The 13,248-nt window shown below is 45.2% G+C and overlaps 1 protein-coding gene across 19 annotated transcripts in view; it reads right to left on the reverse strand.

Moving 5' to 3' along the window:
- Positions 1–11,001, reverse strand: part of EGFL7 (EGF like domain multiple 7) — a 38,149-nt gene extending 27,148 nt beyond the window's left edge. For 2 of the 19 annotated variants that reach the window (XM_042854338.2, XM_042854340.2), the window contains exons 1-2: positions 6,223–6,484; positions 2,415–2,698 (exon numbers count right to left, since the gene is read on the reverse strand). The gene's annotated coding sequence lies outside the window, so the exon portion shown is untranslated. The other 17 variants (XM_065572135.1, XM_042854337.2, XM_042854342.2 and 14 more) reach the window with 15 other exon arrangements.
- Positions 11,002–13,248: the final 2,247 nt, after the last annotated feature.

Raw genomic sequence — 13,248 nt, forward strand, 5'->3', positions numbered from 1 at the left:
GGAACAAATAAAACCACGGTTATGCACTGCCGTTCTCCTGACGTATGATTTCCTTGATTCAGATCTTGATCATTCTGGGCCTGCCTTTGGCTTCCTTGTGCACCCAACTCTCCCTCCGGACTATTTGGGTGGGGCAGCAGGAGTACAGGATCAGGCCCAATCTCAATGCACACTTTTAGCAAATATTTATAATGAAACCACACTACAAAAATATAACCATTTGGTGGGGAATGGATGGAAAGAAGTGACTGGCGCTATTGTAGGACAGCATCCATCCTTCGGATGGTACATTTTTTCCTGTGCAACGCAAGTCCGGGAGGACAAATTTTCACTGTGGGGTTTGCATGAGCACGATCCTTTACACTGGTATAAATTGGGAGTATCCCCACCAAAGTCAGTGGAGTTCCACTGACTTAAATCTGGCACAAGAGGAAAATCAGGGCCTGTGTGACTTCAGATTATTCCAAAGTGCAGTTATAAAATCGGCAGGAAAATGAACATGTTGTTTCTAAAGAACTCTAGGTGGGACCATCTAACTCAGAGCTGGTACTTATCCCCCCAGCAATACGTTCTGCTGCATCCAATATTCATTCCAAAGCAATGCGGGAGGCTGAATTAGGTGCTTCATTCCCAGTGAATTCTGATGGGCTTTGAACATCCATCTTCCTTAGGCTCATCTGAAAATCCCAGTTTGAAACCATCAATTACACAGCCCCAAGCAGCGTGTTATCCCATCCCCAGTACTCCTCCCGCAGGGCTCGTCTGCCTGAAGGAATAGTCCGGATTAGCTATTCTACACTAGCTCGCCATGTGAATGCTCTTATTCTGCTCTGCCTTTGGGCAGTTTAGCTTAATCCAGTTTGGAAGCAAAAAGGCACCCCGAGTGGAATAGAAGCACACCCTAGCTTATTTCACAATCGCTTCCCCAGGCATTCTCAGTGCTCCACCCCTAGGGATATGCTATGCCAGCCCCAAACCGAGTGTCCTCGAGCAATGTTATACCATACTTAGTGCCCATCCCGAAACACTATGATATACCAGCCGCAGTACTTTCAGCCATGTATTCTAAACCTGCCAACAAATACAGAAACAACTCCACCGACAAATATTTCAGTTCTCTTTGAATTCCTAATGCGTATAAGGCTCTGTCAATATTGCACAATGAATCCTCATCTCATCCCTTGGAGGGAGGTCAGCGATATTATCCCCACTCTACTGATGGGGAAATGGAGGCAGAGCGGTTAGGTGACTCACCAAAGACCACAGAAAGAGTTAGTGTCAGAGCTAGGCATAGAATTCAGGAATTGCTGGTGCCCTGGCCTGTGCTGTACCCACTACACTACACCACCCTTTGCCAAACTGCATGGGAATTTAAGGTGAAACATTTGACTGGAAAATTTGGGGCCCAGTCCTGTAAGGTTTCAAGCACCCTCAGCTTCAAGTCAATGAGTGGCAGATGCTCAGTTTTGCAGGATCATTCCTTAGTTATGTAACGGAAGTGTAAAATCATACTCAGATACCAATGTGTGAAGGAGGATGGATTAATTCACACCTAACTGCATTCATGGCACACAGCTTTTAGCTTCACCTCTGATAACAACACACTAGGTAGGAATAAATACACCATAATTCAAGCTCTCTGTTATCTTATTGCTTAATTATTTCTGACGTGCATTGCAGCAATTTATAATTTTGCAATTATTTTAGTTGCTAAAATGTTTGAATTTTGGCTCCTTTTTCTAGGACAAATCTTTATTCAGGCAAACTGTCACTGACATCAGTGTCAGCTAGGTAAGGACTGAGGATAAACTGATAAAAGTCTATTTGATCCCCGGGCTGTAGGGAAGCATTCAGTGCCTGGGACTGTAATATTCACTTCGCTGGGCCAACACCCAGATGGTCAAAGTTATTTAAATACCACTGAGTATCTGGGCACAAATCCTCAACTGGTGTAAATTGGGATCACTCCCGTAATTTAAATGGAGCTGTGGTCATTTACAGCACTGAAGATCTGTCCATTGCTCTGTTAATGCTAATGCTATAGGATTTCGGAAAAGCAAGTTCATGTCTTTTAGTTCTTCAGTTGAAGTCTATCTAGATTTGATACCATCCCTAAACTGATATTCTGGATGATTCACCCACAGTGCACCCCGCCAGGCATTAAAAATGGACTCCTGCTACATCGAATATTATTGTTTGTCTCAAGACCAAGAAAGAAACGTTCCTGCATAATCGCTTCTTATTTGTAAAAAAGTTGAAATCTATCTGCCAATGCAGAGTCTTATAACAGCAACGCTGCTTTCCCCACAGACTACAATGTAAATTATGACTCACTCCAAATGCTTTACAGGATCAGTTCTAAATGAAAAGCCAGGTTAAATTTTAAGGGCAAAATTCTTGTCTCATATCCTCACCCTCATGTCACCTGCAGTGCAGATTCTTATAGCATAAGCTGCAGACATGGTAGGCGCACAGCTCTGGTGATGTCAGTGGGTTTATGTAAAGCAGACATGAGATCCCAGGCACTGAAGGCTGAGTGTGGGAAAAAGATGAGATCCTGGATTCCTTGCACACCTGGTTCCCAGTGACATCAGAGTTTTGGGTGTGCAGCAAGCGCTGCAGCAGGGCCCTGAGGGAGGAGTACAGGCTTTGGCTCTAGATCCACACGGGAGTTGTGGCTCTGCAAGAAAATGGTACCCTGCATAGATGAAAAATGGATATGAATGACTAACAGAGAGGACACAATAGGAGACTCAGCACTAAGGCCCCGATTCAGGAAACTATCCCTATTCAGGAAGGCATGTACATAAGAGAATAAGAACTGCCATAATGGAGTCAGACCGATGGTCCATGTTGTCCGGTATCCTGTCTTCTGACAGGGGCCATTGCCAGATGCTTCGGGGGAATGAACAGAACAGGGCAATTTATCAAATGATCCATCTCTGATCATCCAGTCCCAACAAAGTCAATGGGACTTAAACATGTGCTTAAGTGCTTTCCTGAACTGGGGCCTTAGAGGCAGTAATGGGCAGGCTAGATAGATAGATAAGCAAATTCTTAAAACATATTTGCAATAATTTTGCTACAAAATCAGGCCTGACCCAGTAGTCGTTCTACACACTGACCTCTCCTGGACTGCAGTGGGGGGATTGCATGCAGCATAGCTCCATGAACAGAGAGCTAAAGTAACAATGATTCTTTAGTGCTTCTTTACCAAGCATTTTATTATTTGAGGGGGAACATTTTCAATTGGAATGCTTGGGTCTTTTAAATTAAGGAAACAGAGGAGCAACCCCATTCCGCAAAGTTTGCTAAGGAAAAAAGAACACCCACCCTACTGTTCTCTATTGCACTTGCTGTGAACCAGACTCTGATCTCCTTTACATGGTATAAATCCACAGTAGCTCCACTGAAGTCAGTGCAACTTAAAGCAAGTGAAATTGAGATAAGCACCTGTCAGCTCACCTATCGCCCAGTGCTGTGGGTACCTCTGGTCCAAAGTCTACAGTCATTATTCAGGCAAATAGGTAAATGTTTTGCTGGTATAAAGACAAACACTCAGTGAGGACCTCAGGACTGGCCTCTTATAATTAAATACTATGGAAGTAATTCACTGCAGTCTAATTTTCTCCACCATAAAGCAAATGTATGAGAATCATTAATATCGTTTATTATTTAGCCAGGTTTATTATATAGTATTACTTATGCTCCATATTATTTGCACAACATTTAGATGAGACAGTGATGGTCGCTGTATAAAAGTCAAGAGAGAGACACTTACAAAACATGGATCTCTTTTGCACCTGGATCAATCAAGAGTCACTCCATTAACTTCAGTGGAATTACACTGGTGTAAAATTGGTGTCAGTCAGGAGAGAAATCAGCCCCCATGTTTTTTCCTGTACATTCACCCAGCAAAATCACTCCCTAAGGAAATATACTGCCCTCAATCCATTGCGGGAATCGATCTGAGTTGCATGCATGGATTAAATTGGTCCTTAAATCACGCCTCTGCCAACAAATAGTTGCTTCAAGAAGAAATCGTTTTAAAATAGATCATTTTGTTCTTATGAGCCTTTGATTCTAAGAGGCCGTTTCTGGTTCAAAAGTGATTGCACGTAAGCATGCACTAAATGGACCAAAGTAGAGCTTTCCTAGCTTATCGGCTTTCCAAGAAGCAGATCAGGTAGGCATACAGGAATTCCCAGCACTGTAGGGCGGGTATTGTAGTGGGAGAGGAGGGCAGAGAGAGATTGAATATGGGAACATTTTAATTTCTTCAGTTTGTTTTTTCTGCCATCTGTTCTCTCCCCTCCCCGCATTCCCTTTTTTTGTCCTTTTGTGTCTATTTTGAAGGCACACATTAAATCTGCCCCCTTATGCTCCGAATTGACTTACTGTCCCATCGCCCGTGTATATCGATTGAGACTTAGATTTATTTTGCTGCAATTTGTAAATCTACTGCCCCTCCACAGACTCTATATTATAAAGAAATATGTCAAAATGAGCAAGCTTCTGAGAGTCAATTCCTCTTCATTAGCTGGGGGGAACCCACTGGAGTTGAGCCTCAGATATTATTGAGGGGTGCAAATTGAGATCCCAGAATTAGACTGTGGATCACAGGGAATAATGTTTAAAAAGTCAAACAAATACACACTCTAGGTCCAGTCAGTGTTTTCTTACCCCACTGCTAATTCCGCTGTAATCCACAGTAGATCCAGATTTAATGATGGGGGACAGGGTCCGAGTCCAGCCACTATATCTGTGTTGCTGACTCATGCAGTCAGCTTCCCATGGCCGATGAAGAGAGTGTCAGAAGCTTGCCCATCAGCTCATCACCTACAATTCCTTGTTCTTTTATTCTTTGCTTAGTTCATTCATCAGACTACCACGGCTGCACCCCGCAGAGAAATACGCAAAATCGTCTTTTCCCTCAGAAAAAAATGCCCAAGGAGAAAGCGTTCCCTAGCATTATACTTCTGTATATCCTCTATCTCCAGTGCCAGCCTCATTTTGGGTATTACAGTAACTGACACCCAAAGTACCCTCCGAACTAAGGACAAATATTATCCCCAAACCACAGACTGCCCGCCCACCCACCCACATTGTGTTCTGCCATGGATCGAGGGCGGTATATGGCTATCCACACACCGTAGAGATATAACATCACCTACCCCTGAAATGCAGCCTCTGGGGTGAAATGAGACAGCTCTTTAGCAACACACAGAACTCCGCAGGATGCAAATCACCCAGCTACACAGCTGTAACTTCACATGATCTTTGACTTCTTGCTCGCCAGAATCAGATAATTCTCAGCAAATAGAAGCACACTAAATATCCAGGATATGCTGCCCCTATTTGAGATTTCTGGGATCTTCCCAGCCCCTGGGGATCATTCAGTGCTGTATTTTGCCTAATGACTTTTTTAGTATTGGGAATCGAAAACAACTGGATCTGATTAGTAATAAGCTTTGCATTAGAGTTCTTTGAATCATTGTCACATGGGGGGTGAAGGGAGGAGAGAGTGGTGCATATTTGCACTGTATAGCTATGGACCAACATGCATGTATCATAGACAATACCTATAGCCCTCTTAATCATTGTACCAATATGGGGTTTGGGGGAAAGCAAAAGAAAGTAACTTTATGGAAACAAATGAGCACTATCTATATAGTTCTTGCCACTGTGTCTGTTTGTTCCCACAGCCTTAAACCCCAGGCTTTGACCTGTATATGGACAGTACATAAATTAAACTTCTTATATTTGACCTCCATCGCTCTTCTTTTCAAGACAAACAGCTTGAGTGGCGGTGAAGTGAAATTAAAAATTTGCCCAAAGGGCTGGATTCTGCCCTCAGAAATACTGAAGACAAAGGAATTCCTCTGGATTTGCCCCAGTGTAACGGAGAGCAGAGTTGGCCCTACGTGAGCGCACTCTGCGTTTCTCGGAAGAAGCCAATAGTTGCTTCAAAAAAACCTCTTTGCTGTAAGAATAATTTTGTATTGTTCTTTATTGAGCCAGACCCTGAGGTTCTTAGTCACTTTCTCTGATGTTCAAAGTCCTACTGAAGCCACTGGATAGAGACCTCAGGAACTGGCCTGTTGCTACTGGGATAATGTAGGCTCTGATTGGCATCTCTTTTAACCCTCATATGCTGGCTTTCCTACCCATCCCCAGCACCCTGCAGCCCTTGGGCACTACGCCCGTTCTGGCATACGGTACCTGCTACGTCCTCTCCTCCTCTCTGCGTCCCTCTGCAGCGGCCATGGGAAATGGGCCACCTTCTCCTGCTCCAAGCAACTCTCCACAACCCAGCCGCCACCTCCTCTGCTGTTTGCCGCTGCTGCATGGCCAAGGCCTCTCCTCCCCAGCTGGGCTGCATCTGCTCCTCTCCTGTGCTTCCCCAGCGAGGCTGGTCACTGGTGCTGCAGGCAGGCAGGAGGTCCCTTTAGAGGTGGAAGGGAGGCTTTTTATGGTTTTCTTCCTGTATAAATCAGGATTGGAATGGACAATCCCAGACAGGACTTCCTGTGTGTGTTGCTCACTGATAACGAGCTCAGAGAGCAGAACAAACACAACGGACAGCTCACAGCAGGCCGAGAGAGGGAGAGGGCCTCGGGACAAGGCAGCCCCAGCAGCCCTCGTGGGCTCCCCCGTGACACCCCAGTCACAGCGAGAGGGGGGGCTAAGAGTGTCTCCAGGCCACTTCCAAGCAGTATGGTGCTGGGACCCACAGACTGACAGAACACGGACAGCCCCAAGTGGCTGCAGTGAGAGCCCCTCTCTGGGGCTCCCCAAGCTCCTCTGAGGGTCACCCCTAGACCGGGCAGATGGATGGGGGGAGCTTTTCAGAGACACTGGCACGTCTTAGCTTTTAGCAATGAACCTGGCTGCCCCTCCGGCTCTGTGTTAAACCCAGAGCTGCAGCCTAAAAACCAAGGTCCCCTGCCACACGGCTTTGGGATTGGCGCTGGGGGGGGAGAACTGGGCAGCCGAGTGGAACTGACCCCCCCCCCCCCCGCTCTCCATCCCGGAGCACACCCCGATGCTTTCCAGGGACGTTCTGGCTGCACTCAGCCAAGAGCAAGTGGGACTCTTTCTAGAAGTGTTAAACCCCTCCCGGAACATAGCATCCCTTTCGCTCCCCCCGCACTGAATCTGGTTATATACTGGAGATATTTAAACACACGGGCTCTCAAGTGGCTGATGGGTGAAGAAAACCTACCCAACCCCCAACACCTGGTGAGCCAGAAAACCCTGGCCAAGCTACAACTGCGTCGGGCAGAAGACAATGAGCCTTTCCTATTTGCTTCATCGGTTGGAACTCATCCCAAGGCAGCAGTGACTGAAAGCCAGTAGCATCCGCTGGCTGTCCGGCAGCCTACACAAAATGAAGCTCAGTCAAGTTCCCAAGGGGGAGGCATGCATGTCCCCAGCCGGTGGCTTGCTGGAAGCCAATGCTCTCACATGGCTCTCTAGGTTCAGTTCAGGGCACACTGGTGGGAGAAGCTTGCACAGCCTATGCTGTGCCTGGATTTGGATTAATATCTAATTATATCTATTATTAATTACTGTATCTATTCATATCTAAGTATGGAATTATACATCATAATCATTAAGGGATCGTTTTTGTAATTCTCACAATACCCCTCGCGAGGTAGAGATGTGTTACTTCCATTTTACAGATGGGGAACTAAGCTACAGGGTAGAATAAGGGACTTGTCCCAGATCACACAGGAAGTCTATAGTCAAGCTGGGAACTGAACCTAACGGGTCATCCTTCCTCCCTTAGTATTTATCTAGAGATTGCCATCTGGCTCTTAGCATCCGTACTACATTCATTGGGAAACAGAAGAAGAAAATATTGGGATGTATAATATTACAGCCCATCAGAACATGGGAATATAGTCCCCAGGCCAACCCACCAATATTTTCATCAACATTTTGTGAGGATTTCAAAATTCCCCACAATTCAAAGTTCAACCAGTTGTAGCCGGTCAAAGATTGGGGCAGGGGGTGGGGTAGAAATTCAGGTATTTTTCCCTTTTTAAAAATATTGAAATTCACAATTTGGATTAAAAGAAATCACATTTTGAAATGTGAGATCTTTATTCACACCCTGACTCAGTTACACACTTAAGCATGTCTGGACCTCCCCATTCAGCACAGCATTTACTCCTGTGAAATCACAGCAACGCCACACGTCTAAAGTTATGTGCAAACTTAAGTGTTTTAAGGTCTTGAGATAGCAAAACACTTTAGCATGTGCTTAACTTTAAGCACACAAGTGATCCCATCCTGATTCAGCAAAGCACTTAAGCAGGAACTTAACCTTAGCTGAATCAACTGAATATTTATTTCCCGTATTTACTTATTTTCCTTAGTGGGAGCCTTTCCATTGTTATTTTTCCTACCATCATTTTAATTTGATATTTTTAACAATATATAATTTCAAATTGTGTACAATTCATTATTATTATTAGCACTGTTTTCAGAAGCATTTCTTTGTCGCCCATCACCATGGTATCTGGGTGCCTATTGGGTAGTGCCTGTTGTATTGAATAGTGCATTTAGGGTCTTTTCCAAAGTCCCCTGAAATCCATGGAATGGCTTCCATTGATCTGCGTGGCCTTTGGATCAGGCTAAGGCAGATGCATTAGACACTGAAAGCAATACAGAACTCTAACTACCCAGAGCTAGGAGGACAGCAGAACCTCAGATTGGAGCCCCCGCACACTGGGAAGTTCAGATCCAGAGTCGATCTAATGCTCTATAAAGTGCAGTCGTGAGTTCAGTTCTGCAAGGTGCTGAGCGCTCATGTGAAGTGCTGAGCAATCTCATGTCCCAAGATCCCCAGGTCACCAAACTCAACCCCCCTGAGTTTTGGGAAAGATCCGATCCAGGCCCAGTTATCAGCTCCAGCAACGGCCTCTAGCTCTAACCCATCCTTTCCCATGTCTTCTCGCCTATTCATAGCAACGGGTCACACTCCATTCTTGAGAGCATGTCAGCCACCCACCCAGCAACAGCTCACATGGAGACAAGTGGAGGACTCGTTTTCTGACCTCTTCGTTCAAGTCAACGGGAGTGAAAATGTGATGTGTGGAAAACATTTCCTGTTTACTGAAATGTACCGGTCATGTTAACTGGTGAGGCGGGAAATGGTCACAAGAGGCCACAACATTGTGTATTTTTAAATTCAAAATAATGACACCTCATCTCCAAGCGATTTGTTATCCTTTTGTGGAGGTCAGGCCTTCTGGTAAAAACGGTCTGGGGGGTGGAGGTGCACGCGTGTATGGGTGTGTACACATTCAAAGTGCTGTATTGACTTGTAGATAATACTGCAATCCGTGTGTGTGTGTACAATCAAGGTGTGTGTGTGTGTGTACAATCAAGGTGTGTGTGTGTGTGTGTACATTCAAAGTGCTGTATTGACTTGTAGATAGTACTGCAATACATGTGTGTGTACATTCAAAGTGATGTGTGTGTGTACATTCAAAGTGGTGTGTGTGTGTGCATGCATTCAAAGTGGTGTGTTGACTTGTAGATAGTACTGCAATCCGTGTGTGTGTACATTCAAAGTGATGTGTGTGTGTGTGTGTGTGTGTGTGTGTACATTCAAAGTGCTGTATTGACTTGTAGATAGTACTGCAATACATGTGTGTGTACATTCAAAGTGATGTGTGTGTGTGTGTGTGCATGCATTCAAAGTGGTGTGTTGACTTGTAGATAGTACTGCAATCCCTGTGTGTGTACAAAGTGGTGTGTGTGTGTCCATTCAAAGTGGTGTGTGTGTGTGTGCGTACATGCAAAGTGCTGTATTGACTTGTAGATACTCGGTACTGCGATCCATGTGTGTGTGTAGTGCTGTGCTGAGCTGTAGGCAGCTACTGCTTGGGAGGGGCTCCTCGGTTTGAATGGAGGCGGATGCTCTCCGTGCAAGAAGGGGCAGCACAGTGCCAGCGGAGCAAATGCCGTGGCAGAGAAGGGCTCCTGTTGGAGGTGCTCAGGCTAGGACACTTGTGGGAAATAATGAAGGCTGAAGAAAATGAAGACAACAAACAAGCAGGCCTTCCTAGCCCCTGGGAAGGACAATGAGCAAAATGCTGTGGGCCAAACTGTGCCATTTCATCTGCATTGAGCAGGGTGTACGGTGCTTAGGAAGATAAACCTTTAGAATCGTTTAGCCTGCTCTTAGGGTGACCAGGCAGCAAGTGTGAAAAATTGGGATGGGGGTGGGGGGTAATAGGAGCCTATATAAGAAAAAGACCCCAAAATCGGGACTGTCCCTATAAAATCGGGACATCTGGTCACCCTACCTGCTCTCCCCAGGCACCCCACCCTCTTTGGGGACAGTTTGGCCCCTGGGGCACATACAGGGGCAGTCCTTATACCCGGCACCCAAGGGTTTCCGTGTGGCCCCCTATGAAGTCCACTAGGCATTGGCCTGGAGATCAAATCTATCAGCTCAGCACTCATATACTATGCCGATGGGCACTACAGAAAAACCCTGAGAGAGAGAGAGAGAGAGAGAGAGAGAGAGAGAGAGAGAGAGAGAGAGAAGCCAGGACATTTATTTTCAAAGCAGGGGACCTTGATCCTGGGGTCGTGTTCTATCTCCATGGTCCTGATCGTTTGTCTCTGATGGCAGTTGAAGTAGAAGAACCACTAGCTAATTCGTTCCGTTATCGTCCCACTACAGGAGATCCATTTGCTCATAAATGTTTATCCCCCCTGACTCCAAAGTCTCATCTCTTTTGCAGAGAAGCTGAATTCTGCCTAGTTTGAAGTTTTATATTTTGGAAGCTATTGGCATGAATTCAGCTGGTCCCCAGCTTGCTGCGATATTCTGTTTGCTCGCATTTTAGTCAACAACCTGAATGATTTTCGGGGGGGGGGGAGGGGGGGGAATATTATTCCATAAAAAGGTGTGACATTTTAATGAACGTCTGTCATGTAGTATTAAAAGAAGCAGGGAGCAAACAAAAGCAGATGGCAAAAGCACCATTGCATTCTATGGAGCTTTAATTTAAAAGATCTCCACTCTTGCAACTACTTTTATGCCACTTCTCCTGGCTCGTCTCCCATTGGTTTTAGGCCCCTGTGGGGGGCCACATCCTCAGTTGGTGTAAATCATCACAGCGCCATTGGCTTCACATGCTGACTGCCACCAGCTGAAGATCTGGCTTGTGATTCTTTAGCATTGAACTTTGCTGGGTTTACAGAAACCTTGCCAGTGAATTAAACAGTAGGCAGGGTGCAGTGTAAACCCTTTACAGGTGTCTATGGCAACACGTTGCATTTGGGAGTATTAGCTAGTGATTGGGCTTGGGCCCCAGGTCTCCTGCGTTCTAGTCCCAGTGACTTCTTGTGTGATCTTGGGAACGGTATTTAATCTCTCGTGCCTCCATTTTCTCACCCAGGGATGATAAAACCTACAGAGCTATCACAGGGGTGTTGTGATGCTTAATCAAGTGAAGTCTGTCAAGCTTTTTTTAGATTGATGAATGAAATGTGCTACGTAAGTGTGACTCCTTTTATTCCAGATGACATGGAACCCCACTGGCTTTCTTTCCCGTGTTCGAAAAAGAAATCGGATGCTTACCGGAGCTGGAAAAGGTGGCTGGAAACGGGATTTTAAACCTGAAACGCTTTGGGGACCCTGGGAAAAAACAAAACCTTTCAGTGCTGGGCCTCCATTGCACCTGGCTAGCGGCTCTCACTCATCCTTTCATGCCTCATTGATGTGCTAGAAGTGGGGGGCGCACCTGTCAGTCAGCAGCACAGCAGGTGTTCGACACCTAGGCGGACCTGGGGTGAATAGAAAACACGGACATGAATGCTGGGCTCCAAAATGCCCACGTTGCTCCCATTAAATTCATAGCCACACAGGCACATCCAAGAACATGGGCCCAATGCATGACACAAAACTTCACCCCTAGAGTTCATCCTGTTTCTTATACATGCCACTTGCCCTGAGTTGAACTGCAGCTATTTCTTATCTTTGTCTTTTCTTTAATAGGATGCTAGTAGTAGATATAGCCAGGGATGCACTGGTGGGTTAAGATTAAAGCCACCTCTGGGATTTCTATGCACACCGTTCAATAATTGTACAGGGGAATTAGCTTTGGCAATCCCAGCTGTCCCAGAGACATTCCTTCTGACAATCACAGTGGAACAAACAAGGCAGAGACTGCGAATCCACCCCAGATTTTCCAATGAATCTAGCACATGCTAAGCCAGAACTTTGGGAGTTTAGGCAGTGCTGGGTAAGTACCCATGCGGTGCCGGGTGCAGACATGGTTAATAGACCGCTTTGAGGAAAGGCGCTACCACAGTGTACCTGGTGCCCCACAGTACAACTGGTCAAAAAATGGCAGGGAAGTCTGGCAAAAATTGTGGACAAAATTGAAAAAGATTTGGCCTACTTTTCTCATCAGAAGTTTGGGGGATTTCATAGAAAATCTGAAAACTGCAACAACAAAAACAAACAAACAAAAAGCAACTAACAATTGGCTTTGAAAACAAAAAGAGTAATTGACATCAGACATTTCCCATGGCAATTTGTTTGGATGAAACAGCCATGTTTCGTTAAGAAAAGAACAGAATAACATCAAACAAAATGAAACAACAAACAAAAAATATTTCAATGAAGACTTTTAGCCAGCTCTGAACAGCATTTCCCAGCTTTTCGCAGTAGGGAACCACACAATGCACTCGGGTACTAAGGTGATGGGGAATGGAGGGCATATAAATTCCTCAGATAGATAAATTAGACAGATTAATTGACAACATGGCCAAGAGCGTCAAAATGGCTAATGATTTGGGTTGCCTCAGTCTGTGGGTGTCCCAACTCAGGACACAGGAGGTATTTTCACATTGGGAACCAAAAAAATGGAAGGACCAAAATGAGATGTCGCTTTTGGACTACTTGGCTGCATGTCATTGGCGTTTGCGGTGGGGGGTTTTTTGTTTGTTTGTTTTTTTGATGCTCTTATTTTAAAAAATCGATCTCAAACAAACTTTTTTAAAATAAACATTTTGGAAACTCTGTTCACTTCAAGTCTTTCCCATGTTGTTTCAACTTGCCCGATGCTTGTTATTGATTCATATTTCACAGTACGTGCTTCCGAGCTGTCTGAAGATACGAATTAGAAAGGGTTTCTAAGTTCCAAGATCAAAACTGCATTCATCCCTTTACATACCAAAGGGACTAGCTAGAAATATCAAATTCTACCCCATCTC

Source organism: Chrysemys picta, chromosome 18 (assembly GCF_011386835.1).
Source record: "Chrysemys picta bellii isolate R12L10 chromosome 18, ASM1138683v2, whole genome shotgun sequence".
NCBI lineage: Eukaryota > Metazoa > Chordata > Testudines > Emydidae > Chrysemys > Chrysemys picta.